At 47.1% G+C, this 18,552-nt stretch overlaps 1 long non-coding RNA gene across 1 annotated transcript; it reads right to left on the bottom strand.

Moving 5' to 3' along the window:
* Window positions 1-3,548: 3,548 nt before the first annotated feature.
* LOC149447603 (uncharacterized) lies at window positions 3,549-15,402 on the bottom strand. Its single transcript, XR_016305848.1, has 4 exons — window positions 15,230-15,402; window positions 13,532-13,690; window positions 5,594-5,722; window positions 3,549-4,266 (listed from the first exon to the last, which is right to left on the bottom strand). It is a non-coding gene; the product is annotated as an uncharacterized LOC149447603 (long non-coding RNA).
* Between the last annotated feature and the right edge of the window lie 3,150 nt (window positions 15,403-18,552).

Genomic DNA, 18,552 nt, shown 5'->3' with positions numbered 1-18,552 from the left:
GCTTCACTGCGGCCAGCCAGTTCTGAGTGGACGTCATATGACGTCCCCCCCAGAACGCGCTCTCCTGAGCGCCCCAGGGGGCGCGCACTCGGCGATCTCCGTGATCGCTGTGTCCTACGGACACAGCTGATCACGTGATGTGGTAAAAGGCCAATCACAGTGGCCTTTTACCACCTGATCAGCAGTGTCCAATGACACGCTGATCAGAGGGAAATGCAAGTGCCGGTTCTCGGCTGCACTTTCCTCACGCTGTCAGATCGTGAGGAAAGTACTGCCGAGAACCGGCAGTTGTCAGAGCGGGGATCGGCACCGATCATCAGGGCACTGATGATCGGTGCCCAGCAGTGCCACCCGCAAGTTCCGCCCACCTGTGCCCAGTAGTGCGCCCACTAGCTCCGCCCACCTGTGCCCAGCAGATCACCCACCTGTGCCCAGCAGTGCACCCACCTGTGCCACTCTGCAGTGCCACCTACCTGTGCCCAGAAGTGCCACCTACATGTGCCCAGCAGTGCCACCCACCTGTGCCCACCAGTGCCACCCACCTGTGCCCACTCACCAGTGCTGCCCAACAGTGCAGCCAGTCAGTGCCACCAGTCAGTGCCCAGGGGTTGTGCCAGTCAGTGCCGCCAGTCAGTGCCGTCTATCAGTACCCATCATCAGTGTCACCTATCACTGCCGCCCATCAGTGCTGCATATCAGTGCCGCCTATCCGTGCCACCTCATTAGTACTGCCTATCAGTGCCCTTCAGTGCTGCCTATCAGTGCCCATCAGTACCGCCTATCAGTGCCCATCAGTGCTGCCTCATCAACGTACATCAGTGAAGGAGAAAAAATGCCTGTTTGAAAAATTTTATAATAGAAACAAAGAAACTTTTTTTTTCAAATTTTTTGCACTTTTTTATTTATAGCGCAAAAAGTAAAGCGCCCAGCGGCGATTAAATACCACCAAAAGAAAGCTCTATTTCTGAGAAAAAAATGATCAAAATTTCATATGGGTACAATGTTGCATGACTGTGCAATTGTCAAAGTGCAGCAGCGCTGAAAGCTGAAAATTGGCCTGGTAAATAAGGGGGTATAAGTGCCCGGTAGGCAAGTGGATAAACTGTACAACTCAATTGCAGAACAAACTGCAATTAAACTTTTATGTGGAGGGAAGAATGAAAAATTAAAATAATCTGGTTGCATAAGTGTTAACACCCTTACACTAATCCTTTGTTGAAGCCCCTTTTGATGTGATTCCAGCACTCAGTCTTTTTGGGGAGGAGTCTATCAGCACGGCACATCCTGACTTGGCAAGATTTTCCCGCTCTTCCTTGAAAAACACTCCAAATCTGTCAGATTGCGCATCATCTCCTGCGCACAGCCCTCTTCAGATCACCCCACAGATTTTCCATCGGATTCAGGTCTGGGCTCTGGCTGGGCCATTCCAAACCTTTCACCTTCTTCTGGTGAAGCCATTCCTTTGTTGATTTGGATGGATGCTTTGGGTGGTTGTCATGCTGAAAGGTGAAGTTCCTCTTCATGTTCAGCTTTCTAGCAGAAGGTTTTGTGCCGATATTGATGGTATTTGGAACTGTTCATAATTCCCTCTACATGGACTAAGGCCCCAGTTCCACCTGAAGAAAACAGCCCCAAAGCATGATGCTGCCACCACCATGCTTCACAGTGGGTATGGTGTTCTTTTGGTGATGTGCAGTGTTGTTTTTGCACCAAACATATCTTTTGGAATTATGGCCAAAAAGTTTAGCTTTGGTTACATCAGACCAGAACACATTTTCCCACATGATTTTAGGAGTCTTCAGATGGGTTTTTGCAAAATCTAGCCGGGCTTGGATGTTTTTCTTCGTAAGAAAAGGCTTCCGTCTTGTCACTCCCCCCCATAACCCAGAGATATGGAGAATACGGGAGATTGTTGTCACATGGACCACACAGCCAGGACTGGCCAGATATTCCTGCAGCTCCTTAATGTTGCTGCAGGCCTCTTGGCCGCCTCCCAGGCCAGTTTTCTTCTCGTCTTTTCATCCATTTTGGAGGGACATCCAGTTCCTGGTGATGTCACTGTTGGTGATGTCACTGTTGCGCCATATTTTCTCCACTTGATGATGACTGTCTTCACTGTGTTCCATGGTATATCTAATGCCTTGGAAATTCTTTTGTTCCCTTCTCCTGACTGACAACTTTTAACAATGAGATCCCTCTGATGCTTTGGAAGCTCTCTGTGGACCATGGCTTTTGCTGTAGGATGCGACTAAGAAAATGTCAGGAAAGACCTACTAGAACAGCTGACCTTTATTTGGGGTTAATCAGAGGCACTTTGACGGCAGGTGTGTACTGACTCCTATGGAACATGATTTTGAATGTGATTGCTTCATTCCGAACACAGCTACATCCCCAGTTATAAGAGGGTGTGCACACTTATGCAACCACATTATTTTAGTTTTTTTATTTTTATGTCCCTCCACCTAAGATTTCAGTTTGTTGTCCAACTGAGTTGTACAGTTTATAGGTCACATTAAAAAGGTGGGAAAAGTTCTAAAATTATTTATCTTTGTGTCATTTTTTTTTTTTTTTTTACATTAGAGAAACCTGACATTTTAAACAGGGGTGTGAAGACTTTTTATATCCACTGGCTTGTATTCATTGAAAAGAAAAAAAGACTGGAAGATTACTGTTACAATCTATGATTGGAGAAGGTGGAGATCATGACTTCACCACCTCATCCAATCAGTAAATGTCTTGTTCTCATTAACCACTTTACAACCGCCCGCCATGTACTGCGACTGTACAGACAGTCACTGTAGGCAAAGAGACACAAGCCAGTCTCCAGATCTCAACCCCATAGAAAACCTTTGGAGGGAGTTGAAAGTCCGTGTTGCCCAGCGACAGCCCCAAAACATCACTGCTCTAGAGGAGATCTGCATGGAGGATGGGCCAACATACCAGCAACAGTGTGTGCCAACCTTGTGAAGACTTCCAGGAAACGTCTGACCTCTGTCATTGCCAACAAAGGATATATAACAAAGTATTGACATGAACTTTTCATATTCACCAAATACTTATTTTCCACCATAATTTGCAAATAAATTCTTTCCAGATCAGCCAATGTGATTGTCTGGATTTGTTTTCTCATTTTGTCTCTCATAGTTGAGGTCTCCCTATGATGCCAATTACAGGCCTCTCTCATCTTTGTAAGTGGGAGAACTTGTACAATTGGTGGGGACTAAATACTTTTTTGCTCCACTGTATACATACACACATACATAAATATATATATACACACACACACACGATACAGCGCAGCAAGACTGCACTGTAGCAGTAAAGCTGCAAGAGGCGGTCCAGAACTGCTGAGTTGAACAAGCTGAAGGTAGAAGCCGATTGGCTCCCAGGCACAGAGGCACCAGATTCTGAATGCTCTGGTTTTAGTAAATCCCCCCCAATTGGTCAATAAGGGCCGTCCATTGCGCTGCAAACTCCCGTTAGACCAGCATGCACATAGTAAAGCAGACAGCAATCGGCGATCAGAGAATAACCACATGGCTCCAAGAGCGAGTTGGCAGAGTGCTTTATTGCAACTCCTAAAAAGGCAGGACTAGGCCACAGGCCACGGTTGTTATCACATGACAGCACCAGCCAATCCAAGTGCACTTTTCTTGCAATATCGTTTGGGAAGTTCCGATTGGCCGCGTTTTGTCACGCGCACAGCAACGTTGCGGGCAGGGGCCTCCTCAATCACACCGGCCCGATCTATACGCAACCAGGCCCCCCCACCCCTCCCGACTCTTAAATAAGCAAATCTCATAGAACGGCAGGCCGAGGACAAGGGCCCGCGCTCCCGTACATCCAGTGACTAGGTGTTATTGGATTCCACTAACCCATTGCATTAGCTGCCCTGTGAGACGAGACCGAGAACAGGCAGAATTGTGACGTCAGTACAGTGGTCGATGATTTCTGTGGTGTAAGTAGAAGGAAGCTGAGCTCGAAACGTCTTGGGTGAAAAGTCTTCAAAAAACCTAAAAAGTTCAAGTAATAGAGTCCGGGATACAGGCCCGGACGGTAGAAAAGTCTATAAAATGTCGCAGACTCTGCCCGGATCGGCAGCAGACAAGAAGTTTGTTATTAAAAAAAAAAAAAGTTAGTATCAGCATATTGTGTCCTTTCTGGCAGTGATGACTCCTTGATCCTCAAGTTCTTAATGCTGACCCCCAAAAACTGCATTGAAGGACATTCCCAGCATTGCCACGAGAGCAAGGAGCGTTGTACAATCTGAGGAGAGAGGGAGAGAGACGGGTCACAGCGAGGAACAACAGATGGATGCAACTGTCATTGATGAAGAACACGGCTGATGTCCAAGTCGGCCCTTCCCAACCGGGGGGCATCGGGCTGCTTAGGGGTGTTGTACTGACATGCTAAAAACTACAGCAACAAAAGCCCCCACGTACTGCTCCCTGACCGACTTACCACTCCCTAGAACTCCCAGACCGCCCTGCCGCTCCCTAGTACTTCCTGACCGCCCTACCGTTCCCCGACCCCCCCCCCGCTCCCTATATCCGCTCTCCCCGGACCCCGCATTCGCTATATCCGCTCTCCCCGGACCCCGCATTCGCTATATCCGCTCTCCCCGGACCCCGCATTCGCTATATCCGCTCTCTCCGAACCCCGCATTCACTATATCCGCTCTCCCCGGACCCCGCATTCACTATATCCGCTCTCCCCGGACCCCGCATTCACTATATCCGCTCTCCCCGGACCCCGCATTCACTATATCCGCTCTCCCCGGAACCTGCATTCACTATATCCGCTCTCCCTGGACCCTGCATTTACTATATTCGGTCTCCCCGGACCCCGCATTCACTATATCCGCTCTCCCCGGACCCTGCATTCACTATATCCGCTCTCCCCGGACCCTGCATTCACTATCGCTGGTCTCCCACAGTACTCACAACATGGAAATGCAATTGTTTTAGTAAATACAAACTGCTAAATCCCTTTTCTCATCAGCAGTATATATCAGTCTTGTGACTTCTATCAGTGTCCAGGAGAGCACTGGTTAAAGCTTATAGAAGGAGTAATCTTTCTCCTCTAGGAGGATGCAGGACCCCTGACCTGTGTCGTGGACAGTGCTGATTGGGCCTATGCTGATCATATGCACTCTCCCAAGGAAAAAAAAAAAACTGGGCATGTGCAGAGCGACTCCACACCATATGTTATCAGGCGATAACAGGGGGACACTAGAAGAAGGGGAGGATCGGAGAAGACAGGATCAAACAGCCTTTTTACACAATGCGGAGGATTCACCCCTTAGGGTCCTCAGTGAGTATATCAAGCATGCTTTACGGCATCTACAGACTGATTGTACTGTTGTGGGTTTAGTAACACTTTAAACACTATTAAAATGGCTCCTCAAAGCTACATTCCTTCACGGAACACCTACCTGTCCGGTCACCCATACCTCTTACCTTCACTCGCACATAGCACCCAGGGGTGGGATCCACAGTGCAGACACTTTAATATATTTTTTTTTTTTATGTTTCAGTTGATTTACTACAAACGCAGCTTAGATGAACATGAAACAGAGCAGTGATTGGCTCACCATTGAGCACTGTCAGTGGGATTTCTGCAGCTTGTCCTTCTTTTGCACCAGGACTAACCGTAGATAAGGCAGTGCAAAGAGCAGCAATAAGAAGAATAAATGGCCCATAAAATAGACCGATATGTACACCTGCAGGGACAGAAGAAGAAGAGCGTCATTCATTCACGTCTCTGTAAGGATCAGTATTTTACTTTCCATTCTGCATTACAGTCTTTATTATTTATTTCAGGTACTTCTATATCGCCATCAATTTATGCAGCACTTTACATATATATTGTACATTCACATCAGTCCCCGCGCTCCTTCATTCAAGCCGGCATGGGCAAAAGCTTCGCTGATCGAGGACTCTACTGAGATGTAAAAGGTTTACCCCCTTCAGTGCCGTGCGCTTGCACCCCCTTCCTGACCAGAACAATTTTTGGCTTTCAGTGCCGTTGCACTTTGAATGACAATTGCGCGGTCATGCGACACTGTACCCGTATAATATTTTAGCTTTTTTTTTTTTTTTTTTTTTTTAGACAGTTTTCTTTTGGTGGTATGTCATCACCACGGAGGTTTTTATTTTTTGCTAAATAAATTAAGACAGACCACACATTGTTTGAAAAAAAGAAAAAAAAAAAAAAAACACACACCCTTTATTTGTTATAAAATTTATCAAATAAGGTACTTTTTCTTCTTCACTGATGTGCACTGATGAGGCTGAAGCGACAGGCGGGCACTGATGAGGCTGAAGCGACAGGCGGGCACTGGGGAGGCTGAGGCGACAGGCGGGCACTGGGGAGGCTGAGGCGACAGGCGGGCACTGGGGAGGCTGAGGCGACAGGGGGGCACTGGGGAGGCTGCGGCGACAGGGGGGCACTGGGGAGGCTGCGGCGACAGGGGGGCACTGGGGAGGCTGAGGCGACAGGGGGGCACTGGGGAGGCTGAGGCGACAGGGGGGCACTGGGGAGGCTGAGGCGACAGGGGGGCACTGGGGAGGCTGAGGCGACAGGGGGGCACTGGGGAGGCTGAGGCGACAGGGGGGCACTGGGGAGGCTGCGGCGACAGGGGGGCACTGGGGAGGCTGAGGCGACAGGGGGGCACTGGGGAGGCTGAGGCGACAGGGGGGCACTGGGGAGGCTGAGGCGACTGTCGGTTTAGGCTGAACCGACAGGGGGGCACTGGTGAGGCTGAACCAATGTCTATAGATGTCCTCCCACCACGAGAGAACCGCGCCATGGCCGTCTTCTGGCTATAGCGAAGCATTAAATTGGTTAAATGTCACATTGTTACAGACCATTTGGATGTTCACTTTAACCATTAGCCGCCCAGCCAATGGCCGAATGGCAGCGTGCAAAATTCATTAGCGCTCCGGGTGGACGCCATATGGCAGTTTGTGCGCCTGCAGAGCCGCAAGATCTGTCACAGGCCATGTACCTCGGACACAGCCGATGACAGATCTGAGTACCGGCCCCCGTTGCCGATATTATTATTATAGATTGTTTATATAGCGCCAAAGGGTTCGCTCAGCGCTGTACAATAGCAAGGGGGACAGAACATGAGACAAGACAGAAACAAAACAATACACAAGGGGTGCGAGGGCCCTGCTCCTTGGAGCTTACAATCTAGGAGGGAGGGGATGGTGGTACAGGAGGAGATAGCTGTGGGGGATGGAGTGGTAGGAGGAGTGGAGGAGATCGGCTGTTAGGTGAGGTTGGGGTAGGCTTCCCTGAAGAGATGGGTTTTCAGTGTGCGCCTAAAGGTGAGGAGGGTAGGTGACAGTCTGATGGATTGGGGTAGGGAGTTCCAGAGGATGGGGGAAGTCCTGGTGAAGTCCTGCAGTCGGGCGTGGGATGAGGAGACCAGGGAGCTAGAGAGTAGGAGGTCCTGTGAGGAGCGGAGGGCACGGGTAGGGTGGTATTTGGGTATCAGGTCGGTGAGGTAGTTTGGGGCAGCGTTATGAATGGCTTTGTAGGTCAGAGTTAGTAATTTGAAACCATGTGACCTGCTGTATACAATGGATGGCTTCCTTTCACACCATCCATTGTATACAAGTGTGTCTAGTTGTGAATGGTCACAGTGATCACATGCACGAGCTGGGCTAATCACAGCCCAGCTGTGTCATGTGATTAGCTGTGGCCAAATCACAGCTAAGCACAAAAAAAAAAAAAAAAAAAAAGCCCTGAATGAATCGATGTCATTCAGGTAAATGCTTGCTTATAGCAAAGTAATTCTTTGCTATAAGCAAATTGTGTAAAACTGTACTACTTTGGTCATAGTGAAAAAGGAAAAAAAAAAAAAAAAAAAAAAAAAAAGTAATAAAAAATTAAAAATAAAAAAAAAAATTTAAATTTTTTTTTTCTTTTCCATACTGTCACCAGTCAGTGTCCCTGATCACCGCCATGCCAGTTATATGATGACGCTGTACTGCACTGGTGACAGTATGTAAAAAAAAAAAATAGTGAAAATAATTTTTTTCATTTTTTCATTTTCCGAAAAATGATGACAAAAAAAATACAACTTCAAAAAATTTGCCATGCCTCTTATGAAGTACGTCAGACTGTCTACTCTGCAAAAAGGGGTCAATTGGGGGATATCTGTACCGTCCTGACATTTGGGGGATATCTGTACCGTCCTGACATTTGGGGGATATCTGTACCGTGCTGACATTTGGGGGGATATCTGTCCTGTTCTGACATTTGGGGGATATCTGTCCTGTTCTGACATTTGGGGGATATCTGTACTGTTCTGACATTTGGGGGATATCTGTACCGTGCTGACATTTGGGGGATATCTGTACTGTGCTGACATTTGGGGGATATCTGTACTGTCCTGACATTTGGGGGATATCTGTACTGTGTTTACATTTGGGGGATATCTGTACCGTGCTGACATTTGGGGGATATCTGTACCGTGCTGACATTTGGGGGATATCTGTACCGTGCTGACATTTGGGGGATATCTGTACTGTGTTGACATTTGGGGGATATCTGTACTGTGCTGACATTTGGGGGATATCTGTACTGTGCTGACATTTGGGGGATATCTGTACTGTTCTGACATTTGGGGGATATCTGTACTGTGCTGACATTTGGGGGATATCTGTACCGTGCTGACATTTGGGGGATATCTGTACCGTGCTGACATTTGGGGGATATCTGTACCGTGCTGACATTTGGGGGATATCTGTACCGTGCTGACATTTGGGGGATATCTGTACTGTGCTGACATTTGGGGGATATCTGTACTGTCCTGACATTTGGGGGATATCTGTACTGTGCTGACATTTGGGGGATATCTGTACCATCCTGACATTTGGGGGATATCTGTACCGTGCTGACATTTGGGGGATATCTGTACCGTGCTGACATTTGGGGGATATCTGTACCGTGCTGACATTTGGGGGATATCTGTACTGTGCTGACATTTGGGGGATATCTGTACTGTGCTGACATTTGGGGGATATCTGTACTGTCCTGACATTTGGGGGATATCTGTACTGTGCTGACATTTGGGGGATATCTGTACTGTGTTGACATTTGGGGGATATCTGTACTGTGCTGACATTTGGGGGATATCTGTACCGTCCTGACATTTGGGGGATATCTGTACCGTGCTGACATTTGGGGGATATCTGTACTGTGCTGACATTTGGGGGATATCTGTACTGTTCTGACATTTGGGGGATATCTGTACTGTTCTGACATTTGGGGGATATCTGTACTGTGCTGACATTTGGGGGATATCTGTACTGTGCTGACATTTGGGAGATATCTGTACTGTTCTGACATTCTTGGACCTCAAGAAATTAGATTGGCTGTCAGTACTTCAGGATTGATCAATATTCAGATCTATACCATAGTTTGTGAACTCTATAACTTTCCTACAAACTAAATAATACATCCTAATTTGGGTTATTTTCACCAAAGACATGTAGCAGAATACATCTCGGCCTAAATTTACGAAGAACAATTTATTTGCAAACATTTATAACAGAAACAAAGAAAAACATTTCTTTTTCAAACTTTTCGGCCTTTTTTGTTAATTTAGCAAAAAATAAAAACCCCGGCGGTGATTAAATACCACCAAAATAAAGCTCTAGTTGTGTGAAGAAAATGATAAAATTTTAGTTTGGGTACAATGTTGTATGACCGCGCAATTGTCATTCAAAGTGTGAGAGCGCTGAAACCTGAAAAATGGCCTGGGCAGGAAGGTGTAAAATTGCCCGGTATTGAAACGGTTAAATCAGCGAATACCTTCCAGGTGCATCAAAGTAAAGGACCTGTGCAAAGTCTTCCAGATGCCACAACCTGCATAGTAAGGAACGTTCCTGGCCAGCAGGCTCCAGGAAAGGATCCCTGCTCTGTGTATGGAAGCAGTAGTCTTTCTGCAGAGGTCAGACACACCCTCCGCTCCCAGCACCCTCTTGAGTCAGCAAAGCTCGTGCACCCTGCACAGTCTCAGCAGGAGGAGTAAAGGACCTCCGACTAACCAGAGGGGTGGAGACCACGGCTTCCATATACAGCGTACATGCTGGGCGGAGGGGTGTTGAACCCTGCTACCCCCTTTAGTTGCAGAGGCGGGGGTGTACACATTTCGAGACCACAATACTTTGCGGCAGGCAGATGTAGCGCCAACTGAACAATAGTGCAGGGATCAAAGGCGAAACAGGACAGGCTTTTCTACTCAGGCTGTGGCTGCTTTATAAAAAAAAACAAAAAAAACCTGTAAGACTTTACACACCTTTTTATTTTAATGCGCCTGGAATATATTTAGTCGATTTAAACTGAAATCTCAGTTGAAATCACTGGATTGATTTGCAAGTCGCACCCTATCGTCCGCAATTACAGCGGCCATATCGGCGCGGTTCAGACTGGGTGGAAGCCGCACTGATTCCTAGTAGCGCATGCACTACTTTTGGTGTGTTTTGCAGAGACATCGGTGTCAGACGTCTTGTAAATCGCACCTGAAATCGGCATGTGATCTGACTCTGAAAGCGTGCGACTTGCAGTGAAGCCGCACAATTTCAAAGTCAGGATCGATGTGACGTGGGGGGGGGTAAAACTTTTTGCCCGTAAACAGTTTCCAAGCAACAACTGCCAGCAAAGGGGACACAAAGGGATTCCCGGAATATTTCTGTAGGTTTGGTTTCATACGCCGGAGAGACCGGTTGTCCCCGCTAGGTCTGTATCCACGGATTAATATACAGGAGACACAGCAGGATCTAGCAGAGGGGTCTTTGCTGGAAGATTATCAGGATTATCCCCTGTGATGGTACCAGGCTTTTCCTGTACATATTCCCAATGATTACACTCCATGTGTTGCCAGCTAAGACACAAATCCATGTTCTATGGGATTCACACACAAAACACAAAAAAACAAAAAAAAAGAACAAAATACAAAAAATGCAAAACATAAGAAAACAAAAACAAGAACAAAATACAAAACAAAAACACCGACCCCAAAGAAAAAAAAAAAAAAACAGGCAAGTTCGATGGCCCACTCTGTCTATTTCTGCCATCACTTTTCTATATTTCCTTGCAGTCACAGGTCCACAATAAAGCAAACCTGTCTATGTAAACCACAAGTACCATCGCCGCCTCCCGGCCCTTTAAGAGGTTCTAAATGCCGGGAGGTGGAGGTGAGCATTCCGGTCATGTGAACGCTGTGACTAGCAGTTACAGCGGTCACATGATCAGAAAGCTCCTTTCCATAGCGATGGGCAGACGCGTACGCAGGGAGGGGTATATGCAGGAAGTGCAATTCTATCAGTGCCCATCAATGCCACATATCAGTGCCAGTCTGAGTTATCTTTCAGTGCCGCCTATCAGTGCCCAGTCAGTGCACATCAATGCCACATATCAGTGCCCATCTGAGTTGCCTTTCAGTGCCGTCCATCAGTGCCCAGTCAGTGCTGCCCATCAGTTCCGTCTATCAGTGCCATATATGAGTGCTGCCTTTCAGTGCTCCTCATCAGTGCAGCCTAACGGTGCCCCTCGCTGCAGCCTCATTAGCGCACATCAGTGAAGGAGAAAAATTACTCATTTACAAACTTTTATAACAGAAACTAAGAAAAACTTTTTTTTTTTTTTAATATTGTCTGTTTTTGGTTTGTTTAGCAAAAAATAAAAAAGCCCGAGGTGATGAAATACCACCAAAAGAAAGCTCTATATTAAAAAGAAAAAAAAAAAAAAGATAAAAACGTCATATTGGTACAGTGTTGCATGACCGCGCAATTGAAATTCAAAGTGCGACAGCGCTGAAAGCTGAAACTTGGCCTGGGGACAGGAAGGGGGTGACGGTGCCCGGCGGGCAGGAAAGGGGGCGACGGTGCCCGGCGGGCAGGGAAGGGGGAGACGGTGCCCGGCGGGCAGGGAAGGGGGCGACGGTGCCCGGCGGGCAGGGAAGGGGGAGACGGTGCCCGGCGGGCAGGGAAGGGGGAGACGGTGCCCGGCGGGCAGGGAAGGGGGCGACGGTGCCCGGCGGGCAGGAAGGGGGCGACGGTGCCCGGCGGGCAGGAAGGGGGCGACGGTGCCCGGCGGGCAGGAAGGGGGCGACGGTGCCCGGCGGGCAGGAAGGGGGCGACGGTGCCCGGCGGGCAGGAAGGGGGCGACGGTGCCCGGCGGGCAGGAAGGGGGCGACGGTGCCCGGCGGGCAGGAAAGGGGGTGACGGTGCCCGATGGGCAGGAAAGGGGGTGACGGTGCCCGATGGGCAGGAAAGGGGGTGATGGTGCACAATGGGCAGGAAGGGGGTGACGGTGCCCGGCGGGCAGGAAAGGGAGTGACGGTGCCCGGTGGGCGAGGGGTTGAATCCCTGGCAACGGCTGCTTTACTGCCCTCTGAAAAGCAATCCGCCACAGATCGCTTTTCATGCAAATGAGCCCTGATCTATTTTATTTATCTTTATTTTTAACATCCTTTTTTTTTTTCTCTTCTGGGAGAGCAAAATGGGGAATTACCAAACAGTGGTGCAAGCAAATTGCTTGCACTGCTCTTGTAAACATAAGAAACCAAGCTGACGCTGCTCCTAATTAACAAAAAAGGTGAAAAGGACACTTTTTTAAAAAATGATGAGCGATCGGTTCTCTGTTGTGCTGTGACCACAACAGACACAGCACAGAGAACAGGAGAGCTGGAGCTGCATGCACTCATCTCTCTGTCGTTCCCCCGATCAGCTCAGAGTGGGAGGGAGGAGAGGGGTTGTGAACCCTGCAGGCTCTGCTCGTGTAGCAGAATTACTGCACAGGGATGTGAGCTGTTTGCTGCCAGCTTTCATCCCTTATAGGTGACATCTGGTGGAAACCTGCGACAGTTTTCTACATGGGAATCTGCAACAGTTTTCTATATAGAAAACTGCCGCATTCCCTCTGTTAATTCGGTGCACACCCTGTGCTGGTTTCATGTCACTTTGAATCAGAAACTGGCGCATGTGGTGTAGATAAACCTGAAGCAGGTCCATCTCCTCAGTTAATGGAGAGCTTTCCTCAGAGAGTATCTCCTCCTTACAGAAGAGACACATGCAGGGAGACATCCAAAACAAACGATCGATGTGTTTATCACAGCGATCACATGATCAGGGGCTCGTCCTTCTGGCTCCCAAACATTAGTCCAGGACGAGGCGCTGTTGGGGACAGTTTGGTGTCTGTGCTGGGAGCACGGTACAGAGCACGCTTCCAACATAAACTCTTCTGTGGCACACATATGTAAGCAAAGATCTGTGACTCCACATACGTGTTACCTTGGTAGCCTTCTATAGTGACAGCAGGAATATTTCGGGGGTCAGCATGCTGCACCTGTTGGTTATCCAGATACTCCACTGCACCCTGGGGACCCTGCGACTGCACTGCACCATGGGGAACCCCCCTCAAGATCCTCCACTGAACCCTGGGGACACCTACCGGAGACTTACCCACACCCAAGAGCCTCTGCTGAACCCTGGGGACTCCCCTCCCCCCTTACCTTGAGCCACTTGTCCCAGGTGAAAAGGCAGAATGGCACCAACGGGTATCCCATGAAGAGCCAGTGGATGAACTGCTGCGCCACATACAGAGGAGGACGCAGGACCGATATGGAGCAGATCTGTGACAGCAGGGGGCTATCCCTCACCAACTCAATGGCCTGCAGAGACAAACGCACAGAACATCAGATGGAAAATACTAACATTCCCCCCCCCCCCCCACCACACTTCTATATTGCAGCTATATTTACCCCCCCCCATCCACTTCTCTATTGCGTCTACCATTTACCTCCCCCCTCCACTTTTATATTGAATCTTTATTTACCTCCCAACCCCCTCCACTTCTATATTACTTCTCTATTTACCCCCCCCCCCCTTCTATGTTACAGTTATATTTAACCTGCCCCACCACCACCACACTACTTCTATATTGCATCTATATTTACCCCCCCCTTCCCCCACACTTCCATATTTACCACCCCAGCCCCCTCCACTTCTGTATTAATTCTCTTTACCCCGAACCCTTATATTTACCCCCCCCACACACTTTTATATTACATCTATATTTACCTCCCCCCTCCACTTTTATATTGCATCTGTATTTACCCCCCAACCCCCTCCACTTCTATATTACTTATCTATTTACCCCCCCCCTTCTATGTTACATTTATATTTAACCTGCCCCACCACCACACTACTTCTTTATTGCATCTATATTTACCCCCCCCCCACGCTTCTATATTACTTCTATATTTACCCCCAACCCTTATATTTACCCCCCCACACACACTTCTATATTACATCTATATTTACCACTCCCCCCACCCACGCACACTTCTATATTACATCTATATTTACCACTCCCCCCACCCACGCACACTTCTATATTACATCTATATTTACCACTCCCCCCACCCACGCACACTTCTATATTACATCTATATTTACCCCCTCCACACTACTTCTATATTGCATCTAAAGTTACCCCCCCCCCCCCCCCCCACACACACACACACACTTCTGTATTACAGCTAGATTTAACCCCCCCCCCACTTCTACATTACATCTATATTTAGCCCCCCCATTATATTACATCTATATTTAGCCCCCCCATTATATTACATCTATATTCCCCCCCCCACACACATACTTTTATATTACATCTATATTTACACCCCCCCATTATATTACATCTATAATTACCTCCCCCCCATTATATTACATCTATAATTACCTCCCCCCCATTATATTACATCTATATTTACCCCCCCCCCCATTATATTACATCTATATTTACACCCCCCCCCATTATATTACATCTATATTTACCCCCCCCCATTATATTACATCTATATTTACCCCCCCCCCCCCATTATATTACATCTATATTTACCCCCCAATTATATTACATCTATATTTACCCCCCCATTATATTACATCTATATTTACCCCCCCCCCCCATTATATTACATCTATATTTACCCCCCCATTATATTACATCTATATTTACCCCCCCCCCACATACTTTTATATTGCATCTATATTTACCCCCCCCCTTATTATATTACATCTATATTTACCCCCCCCCATTATATTACATCTATATTTACCCCCCCCCCATTATATTACATCTATATTTACCTCCCCCCCTTATTATATTACATCTATATTTACCCCCCCCCCTTCCCCATGGGTCTGACCTGTTTCTCCACTACAACAATCAGGAACTCCAGGGAGAAGCAGACGAGGTATCCAGAATGCAAGCCGTGCCAAACGGCCAGGAAGAAGAGGGCGGCTGCCTGAGAGATGGCCTTGTTCCCGAGGAATCGGAGACGTTTGAAAACATATCTGTGGGAGAAAGATTCACAACAGGTCTAAGTCCCAACTGGATGACAATTATTCTGCAGAGTACTGGGAGTCACAAACGTCCAAAAATGCACTGCCTGCTCTTCCTGCAGCTTCTCCACTGAAGTCTATTGAACTGAAAAATGCATCGTTTTGTGTTCAAAAATTCCCCGACCCTTTCCAAAAACGCAGCGGATGGAAAACGCATGGATGCGAATGTGTCCCATTGGAAACCATATAATGCATTTCTGCAAAAAGCACAAAAAAAAAAAAAAAAAAAACGGTGTGAACCGGGCTTGAACCCTGTGCCCTTGCTAGATATCTATTTTCCTGACTGCAGGATTTTTTTTCTTTTTTACCATAAATTTGTTTTCGTTTTTACAATAAACGGTACAACCAAACAATAAGGCATTAAAAGAAAATAAAAAAAGTTTAGGTCAAGTAATGGAACAGAGGAATGGGGTGGTTTGGGAATGAAGGGGACCCGGAGGATAGGAGCGAAGTACCTGTAGTATAGCTGGTTAGGAAAGGGGAGAATAGGAATATGACCTTTAACCTCTTAGCACCCCGCCTCCTGGCCCTTTAAGAGGGGTGGGGTTTTAGGGTCATGTGACCGCCGTGATTCGCCGTCACAGTGGTCACATGATCGGAAAAGGTCCTGATCGAAAGGGGAGATTGGGACCTTCCTGGGAGTTGGGGACATATGTGCTGGGAGCGCTCTCAGCACATACAGTTGTGTTCAAAATAATAGCAGTGTGTTGAAAAAAGTGACTAAAGCTGAAAATCCTTCTAATAGGTTTTATTTCCATCCACACAAATGCATTGGGAACACGACACATTCTATTCCAAATCACAACATGAAGAAAAATACATCAAATTTGTGTTGTTCCTCTAAAAAAATGGAAGAAAAGTGAATATTAGACGGTTCAAAAAAAAATGGCCGTGTTTGTATTCTTCTTTACAAACTCAAACATTCACTATATAAACTGAGAAATGTTTGAAGATTTTGCTTTCCTTTGAATGACTTCATGAATATTTGGTTGTAGTCGCACTATTTCTGAGAACTGCTGTACATCTGTGTTGCATGGAGTCCCCCAACTTCTGGCCCCTGTGATCAGGTATTCCAGCCCAGGATGATTGGACCACATTCCACAGTTCTTCTCTATTTCTTGGTTTTGCCTCAGAAACGGCATTTTTGATGTCACCCCACAAGTTTTCTATTGAATGAAGATCCGGGGATTGGGCTGGCCACTCCATAACGTCCATCTTGTTGGTCTGGAACCAAGATGTTGCACGTTTACTGGTGTGTTTGGGGTCGTTGTCTCGTTGGAACACCCATTTCAAGGGCATTTCCTCTTCAGCATAAGGCAGCATGACCTCTTCAAGTATTCTGATGGATTCAAACTGATCCATGATCCCTGGTATGCGATAAACAGGCCCAACACCGTAGTATGAGAAACATCCCCATATCATGATGCTTGCACCACCATGCTTCACGGTCTTCACAGTGTACTGTGGCTTGAATTCAGTGTTTGGGGGTCGTCTGACAAACTGTCTCCGCCCACTAGACCCAAAAAGAACAATCTTACTTTCATCAGTCCACAAAATGTTGCGCCATTTCTCTTTAGGCCGGTCAATGTGCTCTTTGGCAGATTGTAACCTCTTCAGCACACGTCTTTTTCCCAACAGTGGGACTTTGCGGGGACTTCTTGCAGATAGCTTGGCTTCACATCGGCGTCTTCTAATTGTAACAGTCCTCACAGGGAACGTCACACCTTCTTTCATCTTCCTGGAGCTGATTGTTGGCTGAGTCCGCGCCATTTTGGCTATTCTTCTATCCATTCCAATGGTAGTTTTTCGCTTTCTTCCACGTCTTTCAGGTTTTGGTTGCCATTTTAAAGCATTTGCCATCATTTTAGCTGAGCAGCCGATCATTTTCTGCACTTCTTTATATGTTTTCCCCCCTCCAATCAACTTTTTAATCAAGGTACGCTGTTCTTCTGAACAATGTCTGGAACGACCCATTTTCCTCAGAATTTCAGAGAGAAATGCACTGTAACCAGCATGTCCAACATTTGCTGCCTTCCTTCCTTAAATAAGGGCAATAATTGCCGCCTGTTTATCAAAGAATGAATGACCTCACTAATAGAACTCCACACTGCTATTATTTTGAACACGCCCCTTTCAATGAGTGATTCAATGACACAGAATCAGCAGCATGCATGTCATGACTGTTGGGTCTGTTGGATTTCTATTACTCTACTACACCTGCTAGGAAATTATCTGCCATGTAGAAATATCATTTCCACCAAAAACAGAGATTGATCCGGTTAGTGATGTCTGACTGATATTATTTTGAACACAACTGCATTTTTTAATTGCACACAATTATGCGGCCGCGCAGCGTCAAGGGGTTAGGGCTGTTTATTTATTTCAGGTCCTTATATATCACCATCAATGTACACAGCGCTTTACATATATATTGTACAGTCACATCAGTCCCTAACCCTCAAGGGGCGTACAATCTAAGGTCCCTAACTCACTTTCATACATACACATACTAGGGACAATTTAGACAGGAGCCAATTCACCTACCAGCATGTCTTTGGAGAGTGGGAGGAAAACGGAGTACCCGGGAGGAAACCCACGCAGGCACAGGGAGATCATGCAAACTCCAGGCAGGTGGTGCCGCGGCTGGGATGTGAACCAGCGACCTGAGTACTGCCAGAGGGAAGTGCTAACCACACCTGTGCACGAGCGCCCATTTATTTGAATGGGCTGCCATTCCCGGGACACACAGGAAAGACGTCCCTGCACTTTTTTTTTCAAAATCGCGGTCCACACGGGAACTGAGGTCCCCAGTATGGTTGAGATTTCCACTGCAGGCACTGCGTGCCATTAGGATTGATGGCACCCGCCCCCGGGCCCTGCATTTCCCTCTGCCTAAAAGATTTCAGTTTGTTGTTCTACTGAGTTGTACAGTTTATAGGTCACATTAAAAAAAGTGGAAAAAGTTCTGAAATGATTGATCTTCATCTCATTTTATTTTTTTTACATCACACAAACCTGACATTTTAATAGGGGTGTGTAGACTTTTTTTTTTTCAATATCCACTGTAGCTTGGTGTCCTTTGCGGGCCAAGCCTTGTGCTGAAACCAAGGGCTGAACTGAGGCTTTG

This window comes from Staurois parvus, unplaced genomic scaffold, assembly GCF_062004578.1.
Source record: "Staurois parvus isolate SC_StPar_1 unplaced genomic scaffold, SC_StPar_1.0 ptg000681l, whole genome shotgun sequence".
Taxonomy (NCBI): Eukaryota; Metazoa; Chordata; class Amphibia; order Anura; family Ranidae; genus Staurois; species Staurois parvus.
The sequence above is the reverse complement of the archived record's forward strand: the minus strand, read 5'-3'. Positions and strand labels throughout refer to the sequence as shown.